The sequence below is a fragment of the Protopterus annectens genome, chromosome 7.part0 (genome assembly GCF_019279795.1).
Source record: "Protopterus annectens isolate FY-2018-M chromosome 7.part0, PAN1.0, whole genome shotgun sequence".
NCBI classification, from domain to species: domain Eukaryota; kingdom Metazoa; phylum Chordata; order Ceratodontiformes; family Protopteridae; genus Protopterus; species Protopterus annectens.
The window spans coordinates 648,188,763-648,208,847 of NC_056739.1; the positions used below are offsets into that span (position 1 = coordinate 648,188,763).

Consider the following 20,085-nt stretch of genomic DNA (forward strand, 5'->3'; position numbering starts at 1 on the left):
TTGTAAGTCAGGCAGAGATCACCTCTGAGCAAGCGATATGCCGAGTAAAAGTGAAATTTTTTCAGTCGGGCTGCATAGGACATATGTTTGAGGCCAGTAATCCTCTGTGAGGCACTTTTGGTGAGGTACATCCCAAATGGGGCATTGTACTCTAGGATGGGTCTGATGAGTAGAGGGGCACTATGACTACTATTTCTAGATGTGAACCCCTTAGTAATTATATGGGCCACACAGGAAATCCTAACTACTTTGGCAATATGATTGCCAAAATGAGAGATTACCATCTACCTGGGTCCCCGGATCTCTTATTATCTCTTTGTATTAAAGGGGGTGGCCACCTATGTGGTAATTCGAGAGTCTTTTGTTTTTCCCAAACAGGAGGACTATGCATTTTTTGGCATTTAGCTTGAGGCTATGACTGACACCAGGCGTCAGTCTCAGTAAGGACTTTTTGAAGATGTCCGTGTCATCCAGAGTCAATTATGGCTCCTAGTTTGCAGTCGACGAACTTCGTTAGCCATAGTTCTGAGTTTGCCTGTACTGAGAAATACATGCCGAACAGTAGGGGCCCCAGAACAGAGCCTTGTGGGACACCACTTGTGACTGGTTTAGAGTCAGACCTGGAGCCCGCTTTTTCTTACAGTGGGAGGTCTGTCTGTAAGCCAGTTGGCAACCCATCTTGTGACATAGGGGTTTATGTTCAGGCTGGTGAGTTTTTCTATAATACCAGAGTGAGGAATAGTGTTGAACGCCTTGGCGAGATCAAGGTAGGCTGTGTGAACCACTTTTCCCTCGTCTATGGCCTTGGTGACAGTCTTCAAAGAAGTCAACCAGGTTTAGTAGGCATGATCTGCCCTTAAAGCTGAACTGGGTCAGGTCAAGTGTTTGGAGGTTCCCAAAGTCTTTGTTAATGAGTTCCATAGAAGTCAACCAGGTTTAGTAGGCATGATCTGCCCTTAAAGCTGAACTGGGTCAGGTCAAGTGTTTGGAGGTTCCCAAAGTCTTTGTTAATGAGTTCCATGATTATGTGCTCCACAGCCTTGCAGACCAGGCTAGTCAGGCTTATGGGGCAATATAGTTACCAGGGTCAGTTGTGGCCCCTCCTTTGTGGAGCGGAATAACAGTTGCTGTGTGCCATTTTATGGGCACGTATCCTGTGGAGAGGCTGAGGTTGAACAGCGTGTTTAGGTGGGGGGTTAGTTTGTTCTGTAGTTCGTGCAAGATACAGCCTGGGACACCATCTGGCCCCATTGATGCTGTGTTTTTGGCTTTTGAAAGGGCTGTTTTCACCTGTGCTTCTGTGATTTCCAGGACACTACACTTTTCCGGTATTGTGGGCCCTTTTGAAGGTGAGAGGGAGGTGAAGTTTGCACTGAATCTGCCAGGATGTTTGCAATATCAGTAGGTTCAGTATGTTTTGCAATAGCTCAGAGCATATCTGCGAGTTGCCACTTGACATAGCTAAAGACGACTTTGTGGTTTTATTGTTTCTAGCAATTTATATATAGCACTTTTGTTGTAATCTGCACAGGTAACCAATTTGTTTGCAGTTAAAGCATTCTGTATCTTTACAAATCTTTCATTTTGTGGCTTTCTCTAGTGCTTTGTAGGCCAATACTTGGTGGCTTTGCAGTTGCCCGCCCCTACTGTAAATCTGATCTGGGACACTCCTCCCAGTCTAGTGTCATTAGCTCATTCTACCCAATACAGAGAGAACATTTGATAAGGCCTTCTGTTTCTCCTTTTTCCCTTTAAAAAATTGCCTGAATTCTTGACTGTGCTTCTCAAACATTTTGGAAATAGAGTATATTTTAGAGCATTTATTATACCTGTAATTGCCTTAATATTGCTACAACTCGGTGCTCTAGGTTGCACTGCATCTGAAGTGTTTGTGTGTTTTAGCTGCTTTACTGTATATATAGACTTCTCTGTATATGTAGACTAGCTACTTATTCTGCTGTATTACTGCCACTTAAACTATTGTGCACTTGCCTTGCTTCATTTAAAAAGTTTTAAATTTCTAATTTTGTAGAGTTTTAAATTGCATTTACTGTTTAGGACTACACACTCGTGTGTTAGACTTTTGTGTTTATTTACTGTATTATTGCATTGTTTAGCCAGTTTCAAAAAAAAAAAAAAAAATCTTGTTTGCTCGTTTCCCACCTTTTCTAGCCAGTCCATATCCCAGGCCTTGCTCGTCTCAGGACTTTATTTTCTGTGCTCAGAGCTATCCAGACCTTGCTGTGGCAGAGGGAAGTCCTACTGCTTACCAGTGGGACTGGTTAGCATTGTACTGCCTAACACTAGAGGAGTGGTTTTCAGCTCTGAAATTGTAATTTTATTAGCCTTTTTGGGCCGATTTCTATCCATTTCAACTGTCTTGCTTAAAAACGCATGTTTGCACATTTTTCACATCGTGCAGCAGTATGAGGCTACAGTTAAAACTATTCCAGGCGCCAAAATGTCCGCTCTTCAAATTTTCCCTTAAAACTAGCTGGTTTCTCAGTAGTAGCACTAAAAATCGGAACCCCTGTGACTAGCACTTGCTCTAGAACCTGCTGTAAAGTACTAGGAAGCCTGAACCAGATACAAGCACTCAGCTCTCCTCGTCAATAAGGAGAAATTAATCATAGGCACTAAACAGCCTACAATTGCAGAATACCTTGCAAAGGTAAGGGAAAACAGCTCTTAAACCTTACAAAAAGCACCTAAACAGGCATGTCCAAGGGTCAGCTTCCAGTGGTTTCTCCTGTCCACCTGGTGAATCTGTGCATACTGGGGCAATGTGGCAACTGCCTCATGTACACAGAATCCTCTCCTCCTACCACACAACACTACAGCCTGTGAGAGATGCACTTACATAGCCACAACCTGCGAGATGCACTTTTAGCCAAACTGGAAGCAAAGCTCACTCCGGTCAAGACTGTGCTAGACAGTCAAGAGGAGAAGGCTAACACCTGCATTACACCTCAAGCAACTCATAGCCCTTCAAAACCCACACCATCAACTCCCACACACAGTAACACTAAACCACATATGCAGAGGCCCTTAACATTAACCTGCCCAAGCAACAAGGATCTCCAAAGCAGAAACGCAAACAAACACCAGTCAACACTAGTGTGCCACCTAACAGTCCCTAAAGCAAGACAATGCACCCAACACTTCAGTCATAGGTGACTAGTCAGGCACACTGATGTCCCACTCACCAGGCTGAACAAGGAGAAGTCAGCTGCCTGTCGGGTGCCAGGATCCACCACAACACATGCATTAGTCACTCCACAAGTACGACGCTGTCATTGTCCATGCTGGAGTAAATGACTTGAGACGTACCTCCCTGGACTACATGAAGACATTGAAGAGCTCTTTGATCATATGACCCTAGCCCAGAGTAGCATCCTGCCTTCGCCCAGAATGACTCCACAGTACAAGGACAAAATGATTTACTTCAACAATTGGCTAAGCTTCTGGTGTCATTCAAAGGGGATCCAGTATTTGTCTGCCTGGGAAGACATGATCGACAAATCACGATGCTTTGCCAGAGATGGTCTGCACAGTCACCCCTGGAATTCAGGTTACTGGCTAAAGCTCTTGCCACCCCTATAGTGCCTTTTTTAGGCAAGGTTCAAAAGGATAAAACCACCACCGTAACAGATACAAGCAGGCAAAATCTGAAGGTAATGCTACTCCATGCTAGAAGTCTAAACCTCAAAATGCACTCTCCCGAGGCACTCCTAAAAAATGGAGAACATAGATATCCATGCAGTGACTGAGAACCAGTGACTGAGACCTGGTTCAAGGCTCGAGATCACCCCTGCAATACCAGGCTACAATTCTTACCATAATTTTACCACAAAACCAAGACTGAAACACTAAAAGGTGGAGGAATGTCCATATTCACACCTCCAGGCTAGTTGCCCAACACAATGGATCTGAAATTCTCCAGGTGCAACTAACACTAGGTAAGACTGCAATCCAAATTGTAGCTTGCTACAGATCCCCCACCTTGCCCAAAGATTCTCACTACACCTTCCTAAACATACTGGAAAATATTAAGATACAACCAAACACCCTAATACTGGGCGATTTCAACTACCCTGCCATTAATTGGGAAAACTCTGGTTCCAACTCCTTTTCCCAACAGTTCTTGGAATTCATAAATTCCAATGCCCTGGATCAACTAATCCATTGTCCCAACAGGGGCTCCAATATCCTAGACCTGGTCATTACCAACATGGGAGACAAGATGCTCCACACCAGTGGTCACCCCCTCATTGGTCAGGTCTGACCATAAGCAAATCACCCTTGACATCCACATCCCACCCCCCCCAGTAAGGAAACATCCTTAAAAAAAACTTATCCAAAGCCAACTTCATGCTACTGAAGTCAGAAGTGACAAACTTCAACAACCACACAGACAGGATCTGGAAGTTATGCAGAATCCAACACTAAGGCACTGTAAGAGCACATCCACTCATGCATGAATCGTGCCATCCCAAATAGAACCAAGATGCTCTTCTCCAAAAAAAGGAAGCCAATCTAGTGGTCCCCTGCTATAAAACAGAAGGAAGAAACTGTTGCAGAAGACAGGAAAATCCCAGGATGCAAAAAATTCCCTCACCAGCCTCAGTAAGAAGCTGAGATCCCTCATAAAATCCTCAAAAGCTAGTAATGAAAATAAAACTGCCAAATATTCCAAAGACAACCACAAGGCATTCTATAGTTATATCAAGAATCTAAAGGGCAATGCTCAGATCTGCTCTGAGCTACAACAGAATGGCATTAAATATATGGATCCCAAGGATATTGCCAATATCCTGGCAGATCGATTTAGTGCCAACTTCACTCCCCTCTCACCCCCTAAAGGGCCCATCTCAATACAAAAGACTGCCAAATTCCAATAATCACAGCCACACAGGTAGACAGCACTCTCCAAAGCTAAGAATACAGCATCCATGGGACCAGATGACATCCCAGGCTGTGTACTATATGAACTACAAAATGAACTGGCACCCCACCTAAGTGTCAGTTTAATCATAGCCTCACCTCAGGCTTCATGCCCACCGAGTGGCGCACAGCTACAGTTATCCTGTAGCACAGCTACAGTTACCCCGCTCCACAAGGGAGGATCCACCTTGGATCCCGGGAACTACTGTCCCAGTCTGACAAGCCTGATCTGCAAGGGCATGCAAAGCATCATCATGGAACTTAAACAAAGACATTAGCAACCTCCAGACACTGGACCCCACCCAATTTGGGTTTGTGAAGGGCCGATCTTGTCTCCTGAAGGTTATTAACTTCTTCGAATCGGTCTCCAGAGCTGTGGATGAGGGTAAGGAGGTCCACACAGCCTATCTGGCCATTGCCAAGGCCTTCAACACCATCCCCCACTCTGGAATCATAGATAAACTTACTAAGCTGGGCATAAATCCCTACGTCACTCGATGGGTTGCCAACTGGCTTACTGACAGAACCCAGACTGTAAAAAAGTAGCAGACTCCAAATCCAGCTCCAGACAAGTGACAAGTGGGAGTACCTCAGGGTTCAGTCCTGGGACCACCCTTGTTTGGCATCTACTTCTGAAGTACAGGCCAACACTAAGGGACTCTGGTTAACAATGTTTGCAGAGGACTGCAAACTGGGAGCCATTGTTGAATCCCCAAATGATGTGGATATTCTACAAAAGGGCCTTACAGAAACAGATGCCTGGTGCCAGAGCCATGGGCTCAAACTTAATGCCAAGAAATGTATGGTCATCCCCTTTGGAAAAAAAACATGTACCCATGAACTACCACATAGGTGGCAGGACACTAAACATTGAAAGTGTGATGAGAGACTTAGGGACACAAGACAGTGGTCTCACTTTCGATAACCACACCATCACAACAGTCAGGAAATCCTTCTACGTGGCACACCTCATCACAAAGGGCTTTTCATCCAGAAAAGAGGAGGTCATGGTCCCACTGTACTCATCCCTCAAGACCCATTATAGGAGTATAATGCCCCATTTGGTATGCATCTCACAAGACATCTGCAACAGCTGGAAAGGCCACAGAAATACCTCACTATAAGAATCACAGGCCTAAAGCAGATGCCATATGCTGACCATCTAAAAAAAAAAAAACAACACTCCAGCTATACTCTGTGGCATATAGTCTACTCAGAGGCGATCTCTGCTTAACATACAAGGCCATGTCAAACCCTGAGCTGTTGGACATGCTCCACTTAAAGAAATCCCAATCCCTCAGAGCCACACGCTCCAGGGATCTAAACCTTATCACAATGAACAAAACATGCTGGAGGGATAGGTTCCCGAACCAGAGACTCCCCATACATGTCAAGCAGAGCACCTCATTGGCCCTCCTCAAAAGGAACCTTGATTGGATGGGAGATAGGAAATTCACCCCATGGATCATGTCAGTCACCCTGCTAGACAGGAGCCCAGAGAAGTAAATATTGTTGGAAACAATTTCCATGGAATTGTTATGGCTAGGCATGCATAGGCCTTAGGGCCGATAGCCTTGGATGATTTTATGAGGGACCTTAGTTTCTTACTGAAAAGGGATGCCTTTCCTTCTTGGGATTCACTTTTTTTTTTCAAACTAGTTTCCTCCTCCTGTTGTATAATCTGTTTATGGCAGGGGTCCACCAGACTTTCCTTCTCTTAGGGGAGTGAGTCTTGGTCTTGCTAAGGATGGCACGATACATGCATCCTTGTAGGTGCTCAGAGTGCAACTGTAAATTGTTCTGCATCTTGGGCAGTGTTATCCTTTAGCGTGGGGGCTGTGAAACTTACCTCTGCCTTAAGGTGAAGTTTGCTTTAGAAAAGTTTTTCACTGTGGTTTCCTTGGTTGGGGGTGGGATGTGGACATCCAGGGTGATTAACCAGTGACAGGGTGACCTCCGGTACAGAACACCCATCGCCTATGTTGGTGATGACCAGGTCCAACATGTTGTGGCCTCTGGTAGGGGAGTTTATCAGCTGATCCAGAGCATTTGAGTTGATAAATTCCAGGAAGTGCTGAGCCTGGGAGTTTCTACTCTAGTAATTTTCCCAGTTAATGGCAGGATAATTGAAATTGCCCAATATCAGGGTGTTCGGTAGGACCTTCATGTTTTCCATTGTCTCCAGAAAGGCAGAGTGGTGGTCCTGGGTCATGCAGTCTTGACTGGAGAGTGCGTGGCTAAATTTGGATTTAGAAGTGCATCTCTCACAAGACTGAGTGTTGGGAGGCAAGAGGAGAGGGTTGTCAGGTGTACATGAGGCAGTTGCTACACTGCCTCAGGATGCCCAAGTTCACCAGGTTAATAAGAGAAAGCCCAGGAAACTGACTTTAGACATGCCTGGAGGGGTGGGCATTAAGTACTGGAGCAGTTTCCTTTTAGAAACTTACAATAATTTCTACAAGAAGTCTGGTAAAGTGCAAGACTAATAGGCTAGTAAAAAAGTGCAGGAGGAGAGAACTAGTAGATCTAAAGAAAAGTGAAGAGCAGACTTTGGGACCGCTCAGCAGCTTACAAACAGTCCTGGATACAGCAAGTCTGCATCGGGACTAGACTAGTTACAGGAAAGGTGGGAAACAGTGCAAATGCGGTCTTTTAAACATTTATACCACACACACCAGATCTTCTGGATTGGGAAGCATCAAAATAACAGTTCAATGGTCTTAAGAAATGCCATTCCCCCTGCTTTCCATGGCAAAGGAAAGATGCTCTTGAAAGAGCTATAGTGGGACTCTACACTGCAGCAGTGTGCATGCACTATACATATCCTTCACAGGAGATCAATGTTTTGTCCAGCAGCTGGTCTCAGCTTCTGCAACTGCAGGGGCTCTGGCTGGTCAATGTTTGGCCTATGATTAACACTTTTCCAAGGATGACAGGCTAGAATGGCCAGATTTCAAAATCTCCCTCAACTCAGTGTCGCATTATGGCTTTCAATAGTTGACTACTTTCCCCAAAGGGCTCCCTCCAAAATCCCTTTCCATTTTCTGAACCTCCACCGAACCCATAATAATTACTAGACATTCAGTCCAGGAGACCATTACCTAGCTAAAATTCCCTATCCAAAATTCCCAGTTGTCAGGTTATGTGACTTTCTCAAGGACACAGTATGGTAAATTAAAGGTGGAAGACTCAAACCTTGTACCCTTGGCATAGTAAACAGAGCTTGGAGACAGTTTAAAAGAAATCCCATCAGTTTGTACAAACCCCTTTCAACATTTTGAAAAAATTTATACTACATCTTGTGACCTTAGGATGGACCTTTTCTGTCTGCAAGTGGTTATAGTCTCCTCCTTGGAGGTATGCAACCTTTTCCAGCTGCCACATGCCATCTTGAAGAGCCATGATCCAGTCTATGGCAAGAAACTGGAAACATAAATAAGCATTTCAGACAGGTTAAACAGAATACCCTCCAGCCACAGCCGATAGTGACAGCAAACTACTTCCTCCTTGTTGCAGTTCCATCTCTTCACTTTCAATGTAGCAGCTTTCTCTACATCTCATTTTGCACTCAATGCCCACTATAGATCGTTGTTACCCTCTACTTATGCTTGGTGGTTTAGGGCCAGGTTGATCTCCTACAACTTAGGATATAGGCCTAGAAAGGCCTGTTATGTCCAAAATACAGAAACCTACAATTATCTACAAGGAATCTATCCACCATTAGAGGATTTCCAGATCCCTTCATACCACTCCGCTGTCCATACATCACAGAATGTTTAGATCCTTCAGAAAATGCATAACAGAACATCTGTTATTCTAGCAACTAAGTTTAGAGGAGCAATACAGAGTCCCTATTTTTCTGCCTTTGCACCCCACCCAATATTTCTGGCTTTGTATGGATTTCTTGCTTTAGGAGGTTGAAAGGTATGGATCCCTTAAATTTTAACCAAGCAAAGCTGTGGCCCAGAGCTTTGTTATTCACAGTATGCTAATCACCCCCCTTTCAGCAGACAACCACCCAACAGCAGCACTTTGTTTACATTACTCAGCCCAGCAGCCTCCTCAAACTTCACATCTGCTGCCACCTCCCCATCCAGCTCAGATCTTCTGTTTTATTCCTAGACCTTGCAGGAATTGTGCTGAAAGGTAAAAAGGGACTTTTTTGGATTCTTGAGGAGTGTCTGCTCCCATCATCCAGGGATGGTTTTGTCCACTCAGAAATGGGGGTTCACTGCCAGCTCTATATAAAAATGGCCCCCACTCTCAGGATCTAACCTTTTCTGCACTTATAGCAACATTTCTTGGTACTTCCAAGGGTCACCATTAAGTTTGCTTCAGACATAAGCTCTGAGCAACCTTCCTGAATTCCATATATATTTAAGATACTACACCCCCCCCATGTGCAATTACCACATACTCAAGTTGAGTGAGTGTCCCAGTCATCCCCAAGCCACCATGTAAGCCCTTCAACTAGCCTGCAAATGATATGTAGAGTCTGAAAAATCTTGTAACTAAAAACATCTATTCTGGTTACTGGAAACCAGAAATGGAGGCATAAAATGTAAGACTACTCCTACTGCACAAGCATTTGGATAACCTACACTACAATCTTGTATACTGAATGGCCCAAACTATGAAACACGGGAGTGAGGTTCGAAGCTACATAGTAAACTGACATTTTAGCAATCAAAGTTATAAAAGCAAACCATACTTCGGTTTTAAAGTGCAGAGGGTGCACAAGCCATTCAATAATTATATTGATAAAGTCTACTTTATGGCGAGCAGTTTTTTTTTTCAAATTTTTTACCACCACCAAAATGAGCTGTACTGCTGGGACAGAAAACATTTTTGGATAACAGAATACGGTAATTAGCTGCAAGATACACAAACTACTTGCAAGTCTTCTAGATTCAGAAAGGGAGTGTCTGCATATTAACAAAAAAACTGCAAAAAACAGGTAGTGTTGGGGTTTGCACAGTTAAGGTGTTTGCCTCAGTGTACAGGGTTGGATTTTCACCTTAAGGAAACTGGCTAGGTTTAAACAGCCCACAAGGGCAGCTAGCCTAGTACTTGCCTACGAACATGGATGAAAGCAATCATCCCAGAGTAGCTAACCCAGCAAAATAAATCTTTTCAAGCAAGAAAAAGAATACAAAACTTTTTTTTCCAAAGAAAGCTGTATGGATTTATGTAAATTTACCTTTGGTTTTTATTGCAGTCTCGATAGCAGCTGCATCTTGTTCAGCACTGAAGTTGGGGTGTGGTTTTACACAGCACAAACCTCCAATTTTGTCTTCATACTGTTGGGGAAAATCAGAAGAGAGATTAAATCTTTGTAATGCTACGTTTACCCAAGATGTCATGACCATGGCTTTTTTGAATAAAGGAAAAAAAAAAAAAAAAAAACCACAAAACTCAATTAAATGCCACATCTAAAAGGCCATTTTGAGAGTATTTAGACAATAAAATTTGGCATTCAAAGCATCCTTGGTCTCGCATTCATCAAAACATCCTGTGCACGTCTCACAATGGATACTTTAAGATAAACTCCTGTATAACTAGTCTGCTAGTATACAGTGTTGTATGGTTGTTACATGATTTAGCAGAGTAAAGCATTCTGAAATTTGCCACAGCAATTAACAAGTGAACATCTACAGCTCAATTTATCCCTAGGGTGCACTACGTCCATTCAAACCAATCAGGAGGATTAAATGGTTAAGTGAAAAGGGCATTAGATACTAGAGACATGTTTAAACACAGTACTACTGGATGAGAGACACTTTAAAACACCCCACCTCTGAACAAATATCCTCTAAACCAGGTTTTACTAGCAGGCCTACTGCTAGACAACAGTGCTGATGCCATGGAATGGGAATGCTAACCAGGACTGAGGAAATCAGTAATCCACAAACTGAATAGCCCAGTTAAGCCATTTGAAGCAAAGCCACTGCAGTCACACTACTGCAAGCAACAAGTTCCTCCCATGTCTATAGCACACCGATGCCTTTGTCTCCTCAGTCTAGTGGGGGAGGAGAGGATCAAGCCCAAAAAGGTAAACAATATCACACTGTCAAATTATGAAAGCCCTGCAACACTTCAGGAGTCTGAAGTCCACTCATCTTTTGAAATGGAAAGGGCACTGGGAACATTGAAAGATAAAAGGAGGCCTCCCCCAACAAAAGTAGAATACTGAAAGCTTAGCTGACATACTGGCTAGGCTTATAAATGTCCTCTGGCAGACAGGTTCAAAGGTAGGTACTAGGCTATTTCCAGGCTCTCAGTCTCGCCCCTTGTTCCTTCTGCACTGAAAGCTCATGTAAAATTCAATTAGCTCAAACCAATTGTAGAGAGGAAAAGTTGAACACCAAACTAAACTTGGACCATTCACTCAGAATAGATTGGCAATTCAGGACAAATTAGTGCAAGATAAACTTCACCACACATTCAAAAAGGCATTCAAGATAGACTCACAGTCTGGAGTGTCAGCTTGCTGAGATAGTCTTGTACCAGGGTCATTTTGATGGAAACTGTAAAAGAAAAAAAAAGAACTACAGTGATAAAAGGGAAAAACACTGCATAACTCTTCAAAGTTTAGAGCAACTAGTTTGTGCATAAGGAGAACATGGAAATGAAGTCTGGGAGAAGTAATTCCATTTCAAGGTTAAACAGCCACATTCCAAATTTCCATGTCTGCTATTCTCACCTCCAAACACATGGCACTCTGTGGCCCGAGGGGATGCTTGAACCAATTCAAACAAGTCACTAAATCCATAGTACACAGTCACAATTATGGCAGTCAATATACATTCCCAATTTTGCTAAAAACTCTTCCCTATTCAGTTACATGCAACAAGACTTGGGGGGTGGGGGGGGGGGATTTGTTATTCACTACATAATCCACAAAGATCCCCTTGCCTACAAATTTCTTTACAAGTAGTCTTCCTCCCCTTCTCTTGCCATTTACCGTAAATCATACTTTTTGTCCCATACTAGCCATAGGCTCAGATGAAATCACCAAGTCAAAAGGAATCTCTCTATTGGGTGTTCTTGGTAGGTCATCTAGCTTTTCAAACCATGTTGTGCATCATACCCATCCCGCTATCAAGTCTGTATGTATGGCTGTAGTATTGCTTGCTCCAATTGTCTTCAGGTCTACCACATCAAAAACTTCTATTCTAAAATCTTAGCTTCTCATAAAATACTTTTATTGAAAGCCTATGTAGCCAATCAGCGACGGTAAGGCTACCATGTGTATTGACTACCAAGTAGCTATAGTCCTCCAATCCATGCAACAGATAAACCACAAAAATGAATACAAGGTATAACAAATGGGGCTCTGTGCATTGTTACCTAGGACACATACTAGCCACACTAAAGAGGTTCTTGCAGTACAAATGCAGATCACTAGCTTACAGGGCCCTCTCCACTTCAGTGCCTTACAATGCAAGCTTATCCACAACTGAAGTTTGACTAAATTACATTACATACACAGAAAAAACTCAGTTGGTTAACTTGCTTGATAACACAAAACAAATGCAGAAATCCAAAAGTTCCAAGCACTGAACCATGCACGAAGGGCCCCATGCAGATGAAAGTAGTAAACACACACTTTCAAATAGGCAAACAGGTAAGCGCTTTCGCAATCTCTCGTTTGATAATTTTATATGGTCTGAAGAAGCAAACACCTATTTAAATACACTGAATCAAAGGGGAATTGATGGAATTTCCAAAGGAAACTATCGTTTGGGGAAGGGCAAACCCAAACGATGAAAACGTGGGAAGTATATATCCAGCAGAATACTAACTAAGACGACTGTGCAGTACTAAAGAGTTGTTTATTCCTGCAAGTTGAGCAGACTTACCAGATACTCTGAACTTAAAATGTTCGTCCGGAATGTTGCTTTGAAAATGTTTTATGGTGTAACCAATAACTCAGGCTGCAATTTGAACTTGTTCAAATGACTTTGAGTTCACACCAGCATTATCACAGCAGTTTACGTGATGCATTTTCCCATGGTAAAGGTAAAAACTAAAATGTTGATAAAGGACATTCGATTAGACAGAACTTTTGATGCTATGTTTACTATGTTAAATGATGCCAATACTTGTAGGACAATTAATGCTTTCGAGGTGGATGCAATGATCATATTGACACACGGGTCTGGCGTAGCCATGGGCACCCTGGTTGCGAACAGCTATGCCAACTTAGTCATGGCCAAATGGGAGCAGTCCCAGGTGTTGACAGGGAATACATTTGTGGAAAATATTTTATTTTACAGGCATTTTGTAGACAACCGGTTTATTTTATGGAGAGGGACTGTAGAAATGCTACAAGAGTTTGAGACATTTCTGAATAGCAGCAGTCATTTCAGATACTTTATAGTAACCTACTCAATACAAGTAGATTTCCTTGATTAGAGTAATTATGAACAATGAAGCCAAGAAAATCTATACCAAATTATAGATAAAGGAATGCTATTGGAATAACTAATGTCCATCGCAACAGTATGTATCCCCCACATTTTTAAAATGTTGTCACAGGCTTTATGAAACTCTAGACTGCATGCAGAGTGTCAGATTTTAGGAGTTTGGAGAGAAATTTATATAGTTAGAAGCTACAAGCCTTAGGAAATAGATGAAGCCAGTCATAGGGATACTAGTTTGAGGTTTAGCCTTAACTGGCATATTTATAATTAAAAACAATTAAGAACTGGCATACTTTGGAAACAGACGATTGCAAAGGGATTGTAAGGAATAAACCAAGATTTGTTTACAAGAAAAGTCACTCAAGAAAATTGTGTTTTTCTGATAAACGGAATTCTAAGAAACTTATACAAGGGACTAGCAGTTGTAATAACTGCGCTTTCTGTAAATAGCTAGTGAATTTTATTCACCCTGTGACACAGAAGTTGTATACATTTCATGCGACAGCGAATTGAGAGAGTCGGAATATTACTTACTTAGCTCAGTGCGTGAGCAGTTAGGGATTTTATGTTGGTAAAACAAAGACGCCTCAGAGAACGTCAACGTGACCACTATTACTGTTTTAGGAAATGTTCTGATCATAGTACCATAGCTAAACATATGCTTTGCTGTGGTGATAATCACTAAAAAAATTAAAGAAATGGTTGACGCCTTTTAGGCAAGAATGAGAAGGATAAAACAAACAGGAACTGAGATGGATCCTCCTTTTAGCAGCTCAAATCACCAGGCCTCAATGACAATGACCATTGTAGAAGTACTAGACTGTAGTTATTCATTAGAAGACAATTTCAAAAGTGAAAGAGGAGACAGATACTAGCTGAAGGAGGGAAGACAAACTGTGAGCTGAAGGGAAAAGGGCCTTGCAGCAGGACTATATTTTCTTCTCTGGTGCTTTGGGACAGGGAAGTGAAGTAGTAGTTTGTGTCCATTTGTTGCCGAAATCCTGGTTGATGGTATTTTGTGGAATCAGGAGAGAAGGCTGAAACCAGTAGTTACACGCCTGCATAGGATTCAGCAAGAAAAGGAGTTCCTTTGGGCCTAGTAAAGAGAAGCCATAGATAATTACTAGAGCCCTGGCAGGTGATTTTTCTACTTTTCTCACAGGAACCAGATAATCTCAGAATAGAGAGAGGCTCTGGCTGTCTTTTTACATTTTTATAAGATTGTAATCCACAAAGCATTTGGGGGGGGGGGGGCACAAACAACTGGGATCCATACGAGCTCCAACTTGGACCCCATCATGCTGGCAGCAAGACTAAGTAGTCATTGGCCAGTGACCAGGGTATAATAGTGTTTTCATAGTTGTCCATTTAGAATTGATCAAGGAGGTTGAGGGCGTTAGTACTGCTCAATGACATTGCATTCCCCCATATTTGTATTGTTGCATTACAAATCTTCATTTTGCTCATGTTAGGACTGCTGAACTCAAGAATTGTACTGCTCAATGCCATTACATTTTCTTATACCTGTTGTGAGGATTGGGGAAAGATGGGTGAAGGCTGCCAGCCTATTTGTATACATAAATGATAAATACATACTTGTGTTTTTAAATTAAAGAAAACACTAAAATGCGAACTTAGATTGTTGCAACATTGCCATCTGCTACAAGGAAACCCATCAAGCCAAGCATTGTAATTTGAAGTTACAATTATCTAAAAAATGATGCCGAAGTGGCTAGCTGAACACATTCTTTATATTGTCTTATTCAAGGAATAATTGTTAAGAGTATACATATGAAATGTCTTACTGTTGTAGTTCCCTGAGCAGGTGTTAGCTTGCTAAATAATGCAGTTTGTGGCCTGGGAACTCCAGACTAAGTGCCAAAATTATGTAATTTGGGAGGGCCTTAGCAGAGCAGTTTGCTAGTTTTATAAAACTATTGTTCAGTGAAAGACCAACAGCATTTGTCTTGGACCATCAACCCCATCACCGCTTGCTCTTTTAAGATTATAGCACCATTTTCTCTTACAAGTGTTTTTCTTTGACATCAGACCTATCCTACTGTATTGTTTTAAGTTTCTGTATGATCTCTGAACTCTTCAATATCTCTGTGGTGTAGTAGTATTGTGTTATTACTAAATATTTTAAAACCTTTTACCTGTGGCTGGTTTGTGTAGAGAAGTAGGTTCTAGAGTACATTGCATATTTATAGAGGTTACTGTAATAGGCCACTCTAATAAGCCTTAGACAGAATAGTCACATTACCAATTGGATAAAAAAAAAAATACTGCACAGTAATAATTGGACACCCTTTCAAGGGTGTTTGGATAGCTGATTATACAGTAGTAATTACTGCCACCACCAGCTTAGTCTGGGTAAAGGGGCACAGCTGGAGAATGTAATCCTTTCATAGGAGACGATGAAGGTATCCAAATACTTGTGCGACAGCTACCTGGGTAGGAACATGAAGCACTGGTGGCGCAGAGAGGGTACTGGAGGTTAGCTTGCTAGCTAGGCCGAGATCTGGACCCTATAGATCTGCCAGTAGGTAGTCTTATTGGGGACCTGGAGAGCAACCAGCCCCAGACTGACTACTTTGCTGTGTGTATTAGTGATCCTTTCCTCTTCTAGGAGACTACCTCCCTGGTGTTAGTGGTGAGGATGGAGGCTCCTCGATTGCTGGGCCAGGGCACGGTAGTCACACCTGTATTGTATTATAACTCTTATTGCTTAATTACATTGTATTTTTCCCCCGTGTTTGTATTGCTGCATTATAAAGCTTTACCGCTCATTGATATTGCCTTCATTGTGCATGTTTGAACGTAAAGACCTTTTTCTATCGAGTTCTGGGGAAGAGGGTGAATGTATGCTTCAGTGCATGCATATCTCACCTTGCATTATTGTTAACTGGTGCACTGTTGAAGTTTGGGGGTTGTGCTGTTGCCTTTAACGAGATTTGTCACCTAGAATAAGTTTGTCAATTTTTCCACCTTGGTGTGTTGGGCCTATAGGGGTGTCACCAGAGTGAAGTAGGAACCCATATTTACTTCAGCAAAACCTGCAGGTGCACTACATTCGGGAGCTTGTGCGGGAATTGCCTGTACTGCCTTGGGCTCACCCTATTCCCCTCTGTGTGGAAAGCAATTCCAACAAACATGAACCCAGAAGCTGCAGCTTCACTGCCCATAAATACTATAGGGCCTGAAGTTTTGAATGCTTTGGGAAGTATTGTAGAAAAATGCTCAAGGCCTACACAGCCATTCACTGGGTTTGGCTACCACAAATTGTGTTTTTGTGGCAAACAACCCACATCTCAGGGAGAGAGGAAGATTCTGAATCTTGGATGGATCAGGCTTCACAAACCCTAGAGGAGTGGGATATCCCAGAATCTCAGAAGCAGCAGCTGATAGTCTAAATGGATTATAGCTGCAGATACCATATGCAGCCTAAGGATGGGTAAAGATTGCACGGCCAAGGACTATTTAGGAGTACTGCAGCATGTGTTTGGAAGGACTGAGAAGGCTGCTGACCTACTGTATCAGTTTGAACATGCATAAACTGATTAAGCGATTAGACAAATGCTATTAGATAAATACTCCACCACATCATCCTAAAGAAGGGGGCGGATCCGAATGTAGCTGACCAAGTATGGATCAGACAGATTTTACAGGGAGCCCAAGCTATGGACCCCATTGTGTGGAAAATGAGGATGAGAAATAGGGAAGAGACTCTAACCTATTCTCAGTTGGTTAAAGAGGATGCCCTGTTGGAAGCCAAATCTGTGCAACAGCAACTAAAAAAAAAAAAAAAAAAAAAGTGAGTTAACACCAGCAGGAGCCTATAGCCATGCTCACTCCTCAAAACAGGAGTTGTGGCCCAGAGTGTCCACAATGTAGAGGTCTCACAGCTGCAGGTGTCATCCCTGACAGATGCCATGCCTCAAGTCACCAAGACAGTTGCAGAAAGCTGTGGTAACTTTAGCTGAAGGTAGGATTACATCAGCTAGAACCTCCACGCAAGGACTCAGGGAAGAACCAAATCTGATCATGTTCAGAGTTTCTACTGGATTTTGGTTTTCACTGTGGGGATGCAGGCATATAAAGTGAGTGTCCTAATGCAGAGAACTTGAGAAAAAAAAGTGAACAAACTATTATAGGCTAGTGTAAAAGGGCCTCAGTGAAGGAGCCAGCTGAGTCCCCAGTTACAGAGAGCTCCAATAAATCTATCAAGAAGACAGCATTCCTGGATCTCCTTTCCACACAAACCCTTGTAATAGGAGAGAGAAACTACCTTCTAGTTCCTCTGAGGTGAACCACCAAATTGGAAAGCCATCTCAGCATGAGACTGCAAAGCATTAGTAAGCAAGAGTCTTAGCCGTTAAAATGGCAAGGTTAGCCAGTGGTGCCTCCATCATACAGCACCAGAAACAAACTACCCCCCCCCCCATCGTGTCAGTAAAAATAGAGTGTATAGTAAAGCACTATTGGATACTGGTGCACAAATCACCATTCTGTACAGAGACTTCTACCAAAAATACTTAAAAGAATTTGTCACTTGAAAAGTTAGAAGATTTGGGGGCCAAGTGACACTAAGTTCCCTTATGATAGTTATGTTGCACTCAAGTTAGAATTTTCCACTTCAGTTGTTGGGTCAACAGAAGTTTTTAAAAACACTTGCTGTTGTGTGCCCCAGTCCAAAAGGAAAAGGATTAAGCATCTCTTTTCCTGGGGACAAATATGGACCTCATCAGAAGAATGTTAATGCTTCAGTTGACCCAGAAACACCCCAAAACTACATCCTCTCCAGAGACCAGTTTTCTGAGCCCTTCAAAGGGTGAAGGATAATAAAGACTACCGTGGTCATACGTGGACCTTGCCTGGGAAAGGGCATACAATTCAGGTCACCTGCTTAAGAGCCAAATTGAGGATGTGTGGACAAAGTTTCCTCTCATCTCATGAGAGACGGATCCAGGAAGTGATGCCACCGGGGCTGGAACTAGTCCCAGAAGTTTGACCTGCGGAGAAGTAAAGCATCCTTATGACATTTAAGTACTCCCATTGTCCTGTGTTCACAAGTATGTTTGGGAAATGCTTATGCTGCCACTCCCTTACCTGCTTCTGCGTTAAGGAATGAGAGCAGGGTCAACAAGTTGAAGTTGAAAGATATTGATACAAGAGGTGGTCTCTTGCCCCCCCCCCCCCCCAGTGGCTAACCAGAGTAAGAGCTATTAATAAAAAAAAAAAAAAAAAAAAAACTAGTGAATAAATGTGGGCTGTGCAAAAAGCACAGAACACCGAATAAGAGTAAAAGAGGACCGGCCTTTCGGGAACGTTCCAGAGAGTAGCTCCAGGAGACCTGGAGGAGCTAAAAGCCACAGGGATAATTAGAGTCAAGTAGTACATATGCCTCTCGCATTGTTGTCAGGAAAAAGAAGGAGTCAGTTTGCATGTGTGTTTACTATTATACTCTGAATCAGTGAATCATTCCAGACCAGCACACAACCCCCCGGATTGAAGATGCTCTAAATTGCATTGCATGGTAGGCAGTAAAGTGGTTCAGTGTGCTAGACTTAGGAGTGGATACACCTAGAAGATAAGACTGCCTTCATCACCCCTTTGGAATTTTTGAGTTTGATCAGCTACCTCAAGGTTTATCAAATGCACCGGCAACCTCCCAGAGAATCATGGAAAGAAATGCATCTCCTGGAAGTCTTAGTCTACCTGGATGACAGTTTTTGGAAGGACCCTAGAGGAGCACGAAGACTGATGAAGGTATTGGACAGGATGAGAAGGAATGCCTGAAGTGGTCATTGGACAAATGCAAGTTCTTCCAATCTTCAGTGACCTGTGTGGGACATGTAGTGTCTACAAATGGAATATCCACAGATCCTAGCAAAGTTGAAGCGGTGACATGTTGGCCCAGACCCAAAACTATCACAGAGCTGTGATCTTTTCTGGAGTTCTGCAGTTACTATAGAAGGTTTGTGGAAGGATTTTCAAAGATAGCAAGACCCCTCAACAATTTGCTCTGAAATGAGAAAGCAGATCAAACAAATGAAGATATCCTTGTAAGGGACCAAGAGGTTCTAAAGAACTCAGAGTCTCATTGGGCTCCTGAGTGCGAAGATAGTCATTTGAACAGCTTAAAAAATTATTGCCTCACACATGCCCCTGTGCTGGCATATGCTGACTCAAAGCCTCACACTTTACATGTGGATGATGGCAAGGATGGCTTAGGAGGAGTCCTTTACCAAGAGTAGGACAAGAAGCCGAGAACTGTGGATCATCAGTCTGAGGTTATCCCCCACAGAAAGAAACTACCCTGCGCACACAATCCTCAGACATGCATCCAAACTCAAAGCTAGAGGCTACTGGCCACAGATGGATGGCAGCTCTATGCAGCTAGAATTTCAGTTTGAAATATCACCCAGAGCACAAAAATGTCTTCTGGACAGACTTGTCCTCAAGGAGACTTGTACCCAGACAATAAATGGGTGGAAATTCCAGCACCAGGGATGAGAGCTGTGTCAAATTGCAACCTGCTATAACACACTGAATGTTGGGCCCAGAAGTTGGGTCTGTCTACAGCAAGCATACCCCAAGCTTACTGTAATTTGGTCATGTTACACACTTCGATACCAGCTTTGAGCAACAGTGACCTCAGAAGAGGTCAAAGAAAAGATGCCTTAGGTCAGCTGGTGGTAGCCGATTTGGAGAA

General features: G+C 42.8%; 1 long non-coding RNA gene across 1 annotated transcript in view; it reads right to left on the reverse strand.

Moving 5' to 3' along the window:
* Positions 1–10,156: 10,156 nt before the first annotated feature.
* LOC122806631 overlaps positions 10,157–20,085 on the reverse strand; it is a 37,041-nt gene continuing 27,112 nt past the window's right edge. Inside the window, exons 2-3 of the long non-coding RNA XR_006365529.1 lie at positions 11,416–11,471; positions 10,157–10,244 (exon numbers count right to left, since the gene is read on the reverse strand). This is a non-coding gene — a long non-coding RNA (uncharacterized LOC122806631). The remainder of the gene's footprint in view (positions 10,245–11,415; positions 11,472–20,085) is intronic.